This window comes from Lemur catta, chromosome 10, assembly GCF_020740605.2.
Source record: "Lemur catta isolate mLemCat1 chromosome 10, mLemCat1.pri, whole genome shotgun sequence".
Taxonomy (NCBI): domain Eukaryota; kingdom Metazoa; phylum Chordata; class Mammalia; order Primates; family Lemuridae; genus Lemur; species Lemur catta.
The window spans coordinates 46537119-46549711 of record NC_059137.1 but is presented as its reverse complement, the minus strand read 5'-3'; positions in this window follow the sequence as shown (position 1 = coordinate 46549711).

The window sequence follows — 12593 nt, the reverse complement described above, 5'->3', positions numbered from 1 at the left end:
ACAAATTACCTGTTTATTGAAATGAGTTAACTGTAGCTTGCTGACAAACAGTATTTCATTTTCAGGAGCAGCTGTCAGACTTTTAAAACATTAAAATCCCATCAAAAACATTTCAGGAAGTACAGCCAAAACCTTGCAAGTGACTTTCTAAAATCTGTTTTGCTCAGATGTATTCAAGATAATTGGCATAGTAGTTTTTGTGCTCTGGGTACAAGTATTCTTTTAAGCTAATAAATGTGTTTCAGAAGTTTTCATGGATATATTCACCTTAAATTTAGCAAATGTATACCATGTGCAGTGATGAAGATAAAAATGACCATAGTAAAATGGAGACCTATAATCTGTCCAAAGGTGATGAAACCTTGTTTCGTGCTGGGGTGAGGGAAAGCCACCATTATTTAGCATTCTCCCTTCTTTAGCATTCTTCATCCTGGTCTCCAAACATGTTCTCATATACAGCTCTTTTGGGGCTCACCAGATGGAAGGATCAAAAGGCTGCAGGTGGGAGAGTCAAAAGATCCCTAAATCCTAAGCAATTTAGAATGGCAAAGGTCTGGAATTCCAGCTGAATTCCCACTTTCTGAAATGTATTTCATGTAATCTTTTCCCATAGTTACTCAATGAAAATAAGATTTCCACGGCCAAACAAATTGGGGGAGTTAGGCATATTATTACTTGTCCCTGGAGATTTAGCATGTAAGTCACATGTTAACGGTTTTGAGAAGTCCTGCAGTAAAGAAACCAGTTTAACTTTGTGGAAGACAGTAGTTTCCAAATTTATGTGACCATAGAGCATCTTTTATTTTTTACATTTTGTATGACTAACACCCCAACTAATTTTCCTTGGACACATTTTTGGGAAGAGTGTACATAAATGAAAGGAAGAAGATAAAGACATTTAAAGATCTTTTAGCAAAATATTAATAGTAAAGCCTAGGGAAAGATGAGATTCCAGTAATATTTACTTTTTAAAAAATATAGGGCATCTTATATTAAGTCTCTGTTGAAAGTGATAGAAAAACCATTTCAAAGTGGTTTAAAGCAAAAACGTCAATTGAGTGTTTCATATTACTGAAAAAAAAACAAGGGTAGACGTGGCTTCAGATCCTGCTAAATTTAGGAATTAAGCAATGTTTTATTCTACCTCCAGTACTACCATTGTTCTTAGGGTCCTTGTATAGTCTTTGGAAACCCATCTTCTTCATTTGTGGCTGCATAATAGCTGTAGAATCTCTAGTCATTTATATTTTCAGGATCTAGTGCAGTGGGAAAGAGAGCCCCTCTTTGTTGGAATGAGTGGTGGATACCCATTCAAGTCTCCTAGACTGAGTACATCTTTCTGGTCTATTTTTATACTGTGTTGATACGAAAAAGAAAAACACCCTAGAATATCTTTAAAAGTTATGTGTGCTTACTGGAGCGTCAGGCAGAGGGGATAAGATTGGAACGTTGACTGGATTCCCATACTGCATTGGAACATATTGGAAAGAGATCCTATTTAGAAGCAATCATTGGTGGAGCAGGGTATTAGCATTCTCCAGAGAAATATATATCATATATTCCATATATATAACATATATATTTCATATATATCATAATTATATGAGGAGATATGTTATGGGAATTGGCTCACATGATGATGGAGGCTGAGGAGTCCCACAGTATGCTGTCTGCAAGCTGGAGAACCAGGAAAGCCTGTGGAGTAATTCAGTATAAGCCTGAAGAACAAAGAGCTCTGATGTCTGAGTCCAGGAGAAGATAAATGTTCCAACTCAAAGAAAAATAAAATTCATCCTTCATTCATCTTTTTGTCCTCTCTAAACCCTCAATGGATTGGTTAATGCCCACCACATTGGTGGTGGAGGATCTTCTCCATTTAGTCTATTGATTCAAAAGCTAATCTCTTCCAGAAATATCCTCACAGACACACACAAAAATAAAGTTTCACCAGTTGTCTGGGCATACTTTAACCCATTCATTCAAGCTGACACATAAAATTAACCATCATGAGCAGAAAGGAAAGAGAAGCTCTCAGAAGAAAAAGTGTGTATGACCCTTGAACTCTCCTGGATCAGCAATGTGGCCTCAGTAGTTTGCACTAGCAGGAGCCCTCTGAGCCAAGGAAAGAAGAAACTGAAGAGAGAGAAGGAAGAAGAGAAGCCCATGGCTGACCCTTACTGAAGCTCCTTCCTTTGCTTCCACCATTTCTCCTCATTCTAGGGTCTATTTCCTCACAATTCTCCATTACTTGGAGGGTTATCCCAGTTCTGCATCTTGTCAGTTCTTCCTTCCCTTCCAGATCTCTAAGCATATCTGTCTCTGCAAATGATCACACAGCCCCTGACCTCTGTGGCCTGGACTTGGAGTCTCCTTATTTCTGGTGTCTGGTGAGAAATTGAATGTAAATTATTGTTTATTGTAAATGTGGAAGATATTTTCCTGGCAATGCAAGGTGGCGGTCTGAGTCATTTCCTTTCTCTCCACCTATGTCAATACTTCATATGTATTAAAGTTTAATCTGTATATGTGTATGTGTATTTTGATGATTTTGTGGATTGTTGTCCAAAGTACCCCATAGACTGGCTCCTTCCACCCTTCCAGTTTCCCCTCTCATCTCTCCCTGACTTGTAATTTCTGCTGCATCAATGCAGGTCTTCCGAAAGTCCCACGTATTCTTAGACTGTGTACCACTGTCTTGGGTTGGGTTCCCTCGAAACAGCCTGAGATGGCAATTCTGTGCTAGTGATTTATTGAGGGAGTGCTTTCAGGAGAAATATAGCAGGGAGTGAGGGAAGCAGGGTAGGACATGGAAAGAAGTCAGGAAAAGAGGAAGGTTCAGCTAATCCTATGGGGAGCTTGAGAGCATGAAGCATACCACAAAGTTTTTCTATCTTGAGGTAAGGGGACTAGTCTTTTGTTTCACCACCATGAGTCAGTCATTGGCTGAGGCCACTTTTGGAAAGGATATAGCCTCCCAGGTATTCCCAGGTGATCCACTTCTCATAAGCTGAGAACAATTCAGAAGAGTGAATCTCTGAACTGTTAACAACCAACACTCAGAGCAACTGGAAGATCTACTACAACTATTCTAAGTGTCCAATTATATAATTCACTTCACTGAAAAATCATTAGCCCCTCCCCCTACTCTATTGCCTGAGAACTTGCCTTAAGACAGTGGATTTCAAACCTTAGTGTGCATCAGAATCACCTGAGGGCTTGTTAAAAGTCAGATTGCTGACTCCTGCCCCAAGAGTTTCTGTTTCAGTAGCTGTAGGGCAGGGCTCAGCAATTTATATTTCTAACAAGTTTCCAGGTCACGTTGATGCTGCTGGTCTGAAGACCACATTTTTTAAGGATAAGTGGAATAATAAATTTTCTATATTCTTTATGACTCAACTGAGCTATCATGTCCTTCAGGAAAGCTTTCTATCCATTTGTATTCCCCTCATCCCTCCCCATCTTGGGTGAGTACCTTTTTGCTTCACTAACACCTTAGGCACTTATCATACTATTAATACATTGGAATTGCTTATAGAAGAGTCTTTGTACCAGGTACTAGGAAGGTAGTAGATGGAGGGATATGAGGAGTCCACCAGTAGAGTGAAGAAGAATACATGCTTAGACTCCCAAGGAAAAGCTTTGATGCATTTCCCCTAAAAATAAATTGTCTTGTTACTGTGTAAGTCTTTGAGGACATCACTCTGTCTTATTCATCTTTGATACTTGGCTCTTAGAACCTCACTTGATGCCTTATAGGAGTCCAATAACTGTTGACTTAAATGATATCAATCTTATTTAGGATTAGTTTTATGGGAAAACATGTTTAACTCACATAAGTTAAACACGTAAGTTAAAATGTGTTTAACTTACTTATGGGAAAATATGTCAACTTACAAATAAACTTTGTGGAAACATAATTTATCTTTTAGTTGAGGGTTGCTTTCTCCAGCACACTCCATCTATCTCTAAATGTGTGTAGGGAGGCATTAACTTGACCTATCATACACACATAAATGAGTCACTTCAAAAATAAGCACCATTTCTGGTCCAACACTTAATTCATGAACCTATAATTTGCTCTTGGAAAAACCATCCCATAAAATGATGATGACTTGAGGTTTAAGAAATCTGGCAGAGCTAGAAAAAAGGTAAACTTTGTGACAAAACTGCAAAGAAAATTTAAGCAGCATTTAGTGTCATTAGCTATTAAATGTAAGCATTCACTGTAGCAGACAGTCTTCCTATAGAAAACACCAGGCCAATGGCAGAGGATAACAGATGCCATTCTCAGTGAAAGTATGAGTGTTCTCTCTAGAGGAAACATGATAATTGGGGAAAAAATTAGCAAAAGGTGACTTTGGAAGATTTGCTAGGGAGTATATAATGTAATGGCTGTTCAGATATACTTTCATCAAAGCTGTTGACATAGTTCTCTTATTAGCTAATATTTAAAATGTTGTTTCAAGGAAATGGTGCATCTGTAAAGTACTAGAGGCAAGAGGGTTTGGGGTGGTTGCCCTTAAACCTCTTTGCTAATTGGACATGCCAGCCACTGCTACATTAGTCTGCAGCCTTACCTGACAGGCTAAACCAACTGAGTTAGCTGAACATTTGAAATTAATGTGTTTACTTTAAGAAACATAAAGTCTGATTCAATTAGCATCCAAAGTCATGGAAGCTGCAGCATTTAATGTTGAATGTTTTCTTTCTCTCTCTTTTTAAATTGTACTCCACTCCAGTGTTCACAGAACCCAAATTAATGATGAGCAGATGTATTTTTTTTTTGTCTTGGAGGCTAAAAACATAAAAAATTGGATTAAAACTATGAAGATACTCTGACATGATATATTAAGAACTCTGAATAATGCCTAGGGATGTAGAAGAGGAGAGAAACACTTGAGTAAGTAAACAGAGTTTATGAGACTTGTTTATGCCAGGAAAGCAGGATGAATATTTCTGACTTAAAGTTAATTAACTATTTTGCCTCAGTGAGCCAATTTGTCGTCTTATGCTTTGATTCATTAACTGCAAACTGAGAGGATTGCTTGTTCCTTGGTGTACTTGCAGACTGAGTTTGTGTTAAATGGTGCTGTGAGATATTGTCTGTTCTTTCCAATTCAAACTAACTGAAAAGGCTATTATAGTGAAAGTAAGACTTTTTAAGTGGCAGTAAGTAGATGGGTACTCTTTGAGAGCAAAGCATAAGAACTATATGGCTTAATTGCAAAGCTAATCAACCCTTATTAAATAAAACAAGGGTAAATCCAGGATTTTTGAGTCTGCACATTTAATAGGGCATGAAAGTTGCCCATTCGGCAATTCTAAAGTTTTAAGACTTGTAAACTTATGAGTGATTCCCCTTCAAGGTTTTCCATTTGGAGACCATTACCTTTTTTTTAAAATATAAATCTTTTGTGTTGAGAATATAATTATTCATTTGTCATGATATTCGCTATGTCTCTAATTGTTACATGTTTTGTGAAAGCCCATTTGTCAGATAAAGAGCTTCTCTGGGTTCATGAATGGGCAACTGAAAAGGAAAGAACTTAGGGGGAAAGATTCCCAACCAGATTCCTAGGATAATGATCTTTGAGATTTTATCACAGCTAAAGAACATATATGAAGAGTCAGAATACATGTTTTTAAAAGGAAAGTTACACTCATACATGACTAAATCTGTATCATCAGACACATTTGTGAAAATTCATGTAACTTAGATAAGTTGAGTCTGCAAATCTTGATACAAACAGAAATAGAGGAAACATTCTTCACAAGAAGTGATTGCTTTTTTTTCTACAGCACACTACATGAACTATCTGTCTTGTACTGACTGTCTAATCCTAGTGTGAGAGACAGAGAGCCCTCTGCCTCTCTTTGTGAGAATTCTTCTCATTAGCACAGAAACTAGAGCCCCTTGTATGTGGACTAGACCATAAGTTCCACAAGACTAGGGACTGTGTGCTTATAATTGCACACTTAGTAACTAAAACAATGCTTTTTGAATGAATAAGGGAATGACTGAACAAATGAATAAATGAATTGGGACATTTTAAAATATACTGAGGAGGTTATAATCTTGCTTTGGTGAAATGAATAATGAGTTACACCTGGGTTTTCTGCAAGGCTCTCGAATAAGCATAGAATTTGTGGTCAGATGAGTTAAAATCTTTGCTCTTCTACTTATTAGGTAACTTTGGGTAATCTCTCTAAGTCTTAATTTCCTCATTCATAAATTAGGGTTAATAATGATAAGACCTTTCTCATAGGCTTACTATATATAAGGAATGAAAAAATTAATGTTTGTAAAGTGCTTAGCAGAGTGCCTGATACTTAGGTGTAAGAATTTATGAAGCTGCCATATGCTATGAGGCAATTAGTCTCCAAGTGGAATTTGTCTCAAGAGTGTCAGAAAATACCACCATCTATAGTTGAGGCTTTAGAAAGACAGAAAAATTAAATTAGTAGAAATTTACAAAATAACTTTTGCATTTTCAAATATTGCAGCTTGTGATATGTAATGATAATGAATTACATTCATATCTGCTGTTTTGACTCAAGAAGACATAACAAAAGTTGAGCAATTGGATGTGTCTCAATATATAATGAACACAGGCATGTATGACATTAGAACAAATAGCAAGGACATCTACAAAAATGGACAGAGCCATTATACAGATTAACTGTCCAAAAGTTATAAAGTTATCAGAAGTGTCATCCCAATGGTGAAATAGAATTTTTTCAAGATTCCTGAGGTGTTTAACTTTAGATAGTGCATTGGGTGTGTGTGTGTGTGTGTGTGTGTGAGTGTGTGTGTGAGAGAGAGGGAGACTCTGAGACTTTGGGGGATGAGTGGCTAAGCCTTTCTGTTGGACGTACTGAAAAATACGGAGCTTGGACCCTGATGGAGAATATAGTACAATAGGAATATTCTTTATCATTGACAAAGCAGTTTCATGTGTTATCACAGGAAATGATGGCTGTAATCTTACAAAGAACTTGCTTTTTAATCATTGTAACTTGGTAGCAGGCTCCCTATCTTTGGTCCATAGTGGGTACCTATAAGTTCTTCTTTATGGAGGGAGAAAGAGGGGATTGTCCCTTATTTCTTCCAGTTGGGTTATCTCTATGGGTGGATTCTCCCTGCCACTCCATCACCCACATTAAAGAGTCATAATACGCTGCTATTACTTGGGTTAGTTGTGGTGGCTGTTCATGGCAGTTTGCTCCTCTCAGCCAGAAGAAAACACACACACACACACACACACACACACACACACACACACACACACACTACTGAAAAAGGTCCAAGCAGTTCTTTTTAAAAAAATTGTCATAAAAAGCGCATAACAAAATTTGCCACCTTAACCATTTTTAAGTGTACAGTTGTGTGAAGCATATTCACATTGCTGTGCACCAGATTTCCATAACTTTTTCATTTTGTGAAATTGAAATTTCGTACACATTGAACAACTCCCTATTTTCCCCTCTCCTTTAGTCCTGCGGTCCCCAACCCCTGGACTGCAGACTGGCACCAATCCGTGGCCTATTTGAAACTGGGCAGCACAGCCAGGTGAGCAGTGGGTGAGGGAAGCATCATCTGTATGTACAGCAGCTCCCCATCACTTGCATCACCAGCTGACCTCCGCCTCCTGTCAGATCAGCAGAGGCATTAGATCTCCTAGGAGTGGGAACCCTACTGTAAACTGCGCATGTGAGGGATCTAGGTTACACACTTCTTATGAGAATCTAATGCCTGATGGTCTGAGGTGGAGCTGAGGCAGTGATGCTAGTGCTGGGGAGCAGCTGCAAATACAGATTATCATTAGCCAGAGAGGTTTTATTGCACAATAAATGTAATGTGTCTGAATCATCCCCAAACCATTCCCCCGATCTGTGGAAAAAATTGTCTTCCATGAAACCAGTCCCTGGTGCCAAAAAGGTTGGGGGCTACTGCTTTAGTCCCTGGCAATTACTATTGTATTTTTGGTTTCAATAAATTTGACTACTTTAAATACCTCATATAAGTGGAATCATATAATATTTCTTTTGTGACTGGCTTATTTCACTGAGCATAATGTCCTCAAAGTTTACCCATGTTGTAGCATGTGATAGGATTTTCTTCTTCTTAAAAGCTGAATAATATGTCATTGCATGTATTTACCATGCAATGACATGGTCATTTATTTGTCAATAGACATTAGGTTGGCTATTGTATATAATACTGCAATGAATGTGGGTGTGCAAATATGTTTGACATCCTGCCCAAGCAGCTCTATATTCAAGATTCCTGGTGAATAAATTCAAACCGGAATGGAATGGGGTAATAGCATGAGAAAGTTATCATTGCTTGTTTTAATCTAGTGAATTCCTTCATATTCAAAGAGTGTGGGGGACTCACTGCCTAGATCTCTGTGTGATCCTTAATGGATTTTTATTAATATTATGCAAAAATGGCCCCTCTTTGTTTCTCATACCACCTATACCCATTTTCTTCTATCTCAGCTCTTATTCATTATTTTCGTGCTCCTAATGTTCCTGCTTCATATCCTCCCTTTTTCCCGGAATTTGATCTTTCCTTTTGTATCAGACAAGTCCATAGCATTCTCTTATATCTTTGAGATTTAAAATTTTCCCATGAGTGTTCTGAGTTATAGGTGTTCACTCCTCTACCCATTTCTGCTGTTTTGAGCCACAGGTGTGGAGATAAGAGACCTAGGATTCCAGACTTGGTGCTCATATCCTTGTCTTGTTTTCATACAGGATAAAAAGGTTGAAGCATCAGTGTAAGACTATCCATGTACTGTCAGGATTAGGAGGTTCAGGTACAGAGATGTGGCAGGGCCAATGATCAAAGCAATGGAAATCAGCTTGGTGGGGGTGGGGGGGTGCTCCGTGGGGGCATTATTGGTCATCACTCTTGAGGTCCAGAGTGTATGGTGAAAGGCAACAGGGATCAAGAACAAAGACTCAAAGATGAGGACAAAATGGATGTATGCCAAGAGAGATCAAAACTAGGCAAGATGTTTGGGTGTCAGGAATAGGACAGAAGCAGCAAGAATGGAAGCAATAATAGTGTTCATGGGTTCATATTAATAGTACTATTAAGAATTACATTTACTGACTACTTAATCAGTTCCAGGTACTTTTAAGTACTTTTCATGCATTGTGTCATTTAATCCTTACTACAGCCCTATGAATAAGTTCTACTATTACTTTAATTTTACAGATGAGGAAAGTAAGTCTCAGAGAAGTTAAATAACTTACTCAAGGACACAGTAATTGGAAGAGTTGTTTTTCAGACTAAATACTGGTTTCTGGTTGAAAAAAGATATGATCTAGACTGGAAGAATCAGGGGATAAGTAAAATGTCACTTAGCTCCCTGTAATGAGCCTTGTAATACATTTCCTGGTATATAACAGGTATCATTTATCATTTGACTAAGATTCCATCAATGACCTTGTTTGCATAAATGAGATTTCAACCTAGTTTCCTACAAATCTGGTAGCTGTTTCTGCATAAGCAAATAAAAATGAGTACAGGAGCTAAAATCTTCAGTTTCAAATATTTGGGAGACTCTGTTTTCAAACATTTTATTCCCAAATGTAGTCCCATACTTATTAAAATTATCTTAAATTGTTGTTCAAAAATATTTTCACTGTGGAAAGAGGTATGAACATTAACTGATGCACATTTTAAGAGTTAGAAACAACTAGCTTTTAAGCCAGATTTTAAAAAAATTTGCATTCATTTATCTGGTATAAAGTTTTAAAGAAAGAGACATTGGGGGAGTGATCTGAGACTTTGAAACTTGAGAAAGAATCTTACCCTGGGAGGAGCAATTGCAAGACTGTGAATGTGCAAGGGCAAGGGTTGGGTGGGATGGAAAAAAAATGTTAGATTTGGAGTCAGAGGATGCAGATTTATGTTTTTCCCCTGTTGACGCCAAACCTGAAACTGAAGATGATAAAACCACATTTTCAGAGTTAGCGTGTGATTTAAATGAAATAATGTTATATAAATATACTTTGTAAAATGTAAATTTAGTAAAGCAAATGGTAGGCATTTATTGTTGCCTTATTTATGCAAAGGAGGTCATTGACAGAATCTTAGTCAAATGATAAATTATACCTGTTATACAGCAGGAAATGCATTAGAATGCTCACTACAGGGAGCTAAGTGACATTTTCTTTATCCCTGGATTCCCCCAGTCTAAATCATATCTTCTTACAACCAGACACCATATAAATAAACCCTTTATAACACTTTTTTAACGCTTAATAATGGTTTTATTAATCTGAATAATCATAAGAAGTCTCTGGTGCAACTAAGCATAGCTTTAAGTGGAGATTGTTACCTTGAAAAGATGGGACAAGACATCACACTTTCTTTCGGATGCAAAGACTGAATTACAAATTCACCCACCTGGACTTCCAGTGGCTGAAGCTTTAAGTTTCAGAAGTGACTTTCAAAACCCACAAGAGGGAGCTCATGCACTTCTAGACACTACTGGTTAGCTTTTCAATATCATTCAAAACAGGTAGTTCAGGAGATAGGTGTGATGGAGAAAATGGATCAAAGGAAATGAACTCCTTCAAGAAAATTTATTGGGAGATGCAAACTTAAATCCTTTAGTGGGTTGGAAAGTACCTGAGAAAATTGTGGTCAGAATGCCTTTTCACAAGCTCCCTTAAAGGAAAAGGAACTACTGCTATCATTTCGAGATTAATCTTTCAGAATTAACACCTATTCAAATAGTCTTTTCCTGGAAGAGAGCATTGAGACTTGATAATCTAGTAGAAATGTCATTCAACTGTACTTAGCCCAGGCTGCTCTGTGAGGCAGCTAGGAATATCACAGTTTTGGCAATTGTGATCAAACTCTGATTCAGTTAAAAATCCAGAGAGCAAGAATGGAGAAGCACTTTTGTAAAAACTGTCAGAGACTAGGGAAGGAGTCGTGTGTGTGTGTGTGTGTGTGTGTGTGTGCGTGTATGTGCGTGTGCATGTGTGTGTGCATGCACGTGTGTGTGGTAGGGAGCAGGGTTGGGTAGAAGGCAACATGGAACAATGACAGAGAAGAGGCCCTCAGTTTTGATGTTATTCATTTTATGATGTGGCACTTTTAAGGGGTGGCTATAAACATGATAAAAATTGAGCTGTCTAAAAAGCACTAACTCATCTGCATACAAAGCAACATAGTCAATGGAAGAGACAGATTTTTGGCTACCAGTGTTTTATTATAAATATTATATTACAATTGAAAAATAGGTGTAATTATAAATTTAGTCAATGTATTATAAGCATTAATCATTTCATGGAATGCTTATTTTCCAGAAAAGCTTTTTGTAAATTGAATTGGTATCATATGAAATGGAATTTTCTCATTAAATTTTATAATAAAATTGGAAATGCATTTCACTGTATACATTTTTGGCTCAATACACAATGAAATTACTAAGGCAGTAAATCTTTTAAAAGGAAACAATTAAAGGAAAATAATGGTTGTTTTTCACTAGCCATTAACAAGGAAATATTTTGCTATTCCTTAGTAAACCAGGAATGAAACAAATCACAAACTGCCAGTTCCTAGGGTTGAAGTTTGAATTGAATGGAATGCAGTGAGGTCAAGTTGGTACCAGGAGAGGCCAACTGGCTACCTCCCAAAGGGTCTACGCAAAGGGGTATTCACCATTGCCGTGAAATTAGAACCTGGGTTGGACAACCCTTTCAGAATGAATCCAGCTTTCAGGGAATAATCAATATATGAATTGAAAACACTGAGATATGCAACCTGCATTTTCAAATCAACATGAATTATTTCCTAATAGGAAAAACTTCCAGGGAAATCATATTTAATGAGAAGATTGTTTGATATCAATAAAATCAGAATAAAAGAGGTTGGTGATTAGCTTAAATAGTTTTTGCTTTTGTTGTTGTTGTTACTGTTTCCTACAGCAGGGATAGCTTTTCCCATAGAACAGAAGTATTTAATAGCTGGGGGCCAACATCCTCTTTTCTGGACGCTGTGTGGGTGACCTTGGGTTATGTATGACAGAGAGTAGAGACAGCTCTTGCCCTCATGAGATTGGCAGTCTATGGGGGAGTTGACAGTAAACAGGCACACTAATCTTTCAGACTTGAGAAGTCTCAGATCTTGTCTTCATCCAGGGTCTTTGCACTAGCTATTCTTTGTGCTTGGAACATTTCCTCCTGGATCTTTGCCTGGCTGCCTTTTTCTTATAATTTTGCTCATACTGTATTTCACAGATAGATCTTCTTTGGCTAGCCTAGCTACATTAGGCCTCCTTCTCTTCCCAGTAAATCTAGCACATTAGCTTTTTTAATTTTCTTTATAGCATTTATTAGAATTCAGTTTTTCCATTCATGTTTATTTAATTATGAGTGTAGCAGTTAAGAACCCGGGGCTGTCCTAGAGCCTCACTGCCTGGTTTCAAATGTCAGCTCCACCAGTGACTAGCTGTGTGTTCTTGGATAAATTATCTCTATGCCTCAGTTTTCTCACCTACAGAAGGCAATTTAGAAAGTATAGTTGTGCACCGGATAATGATAATTTAGTCAATGACAGTGGTCCC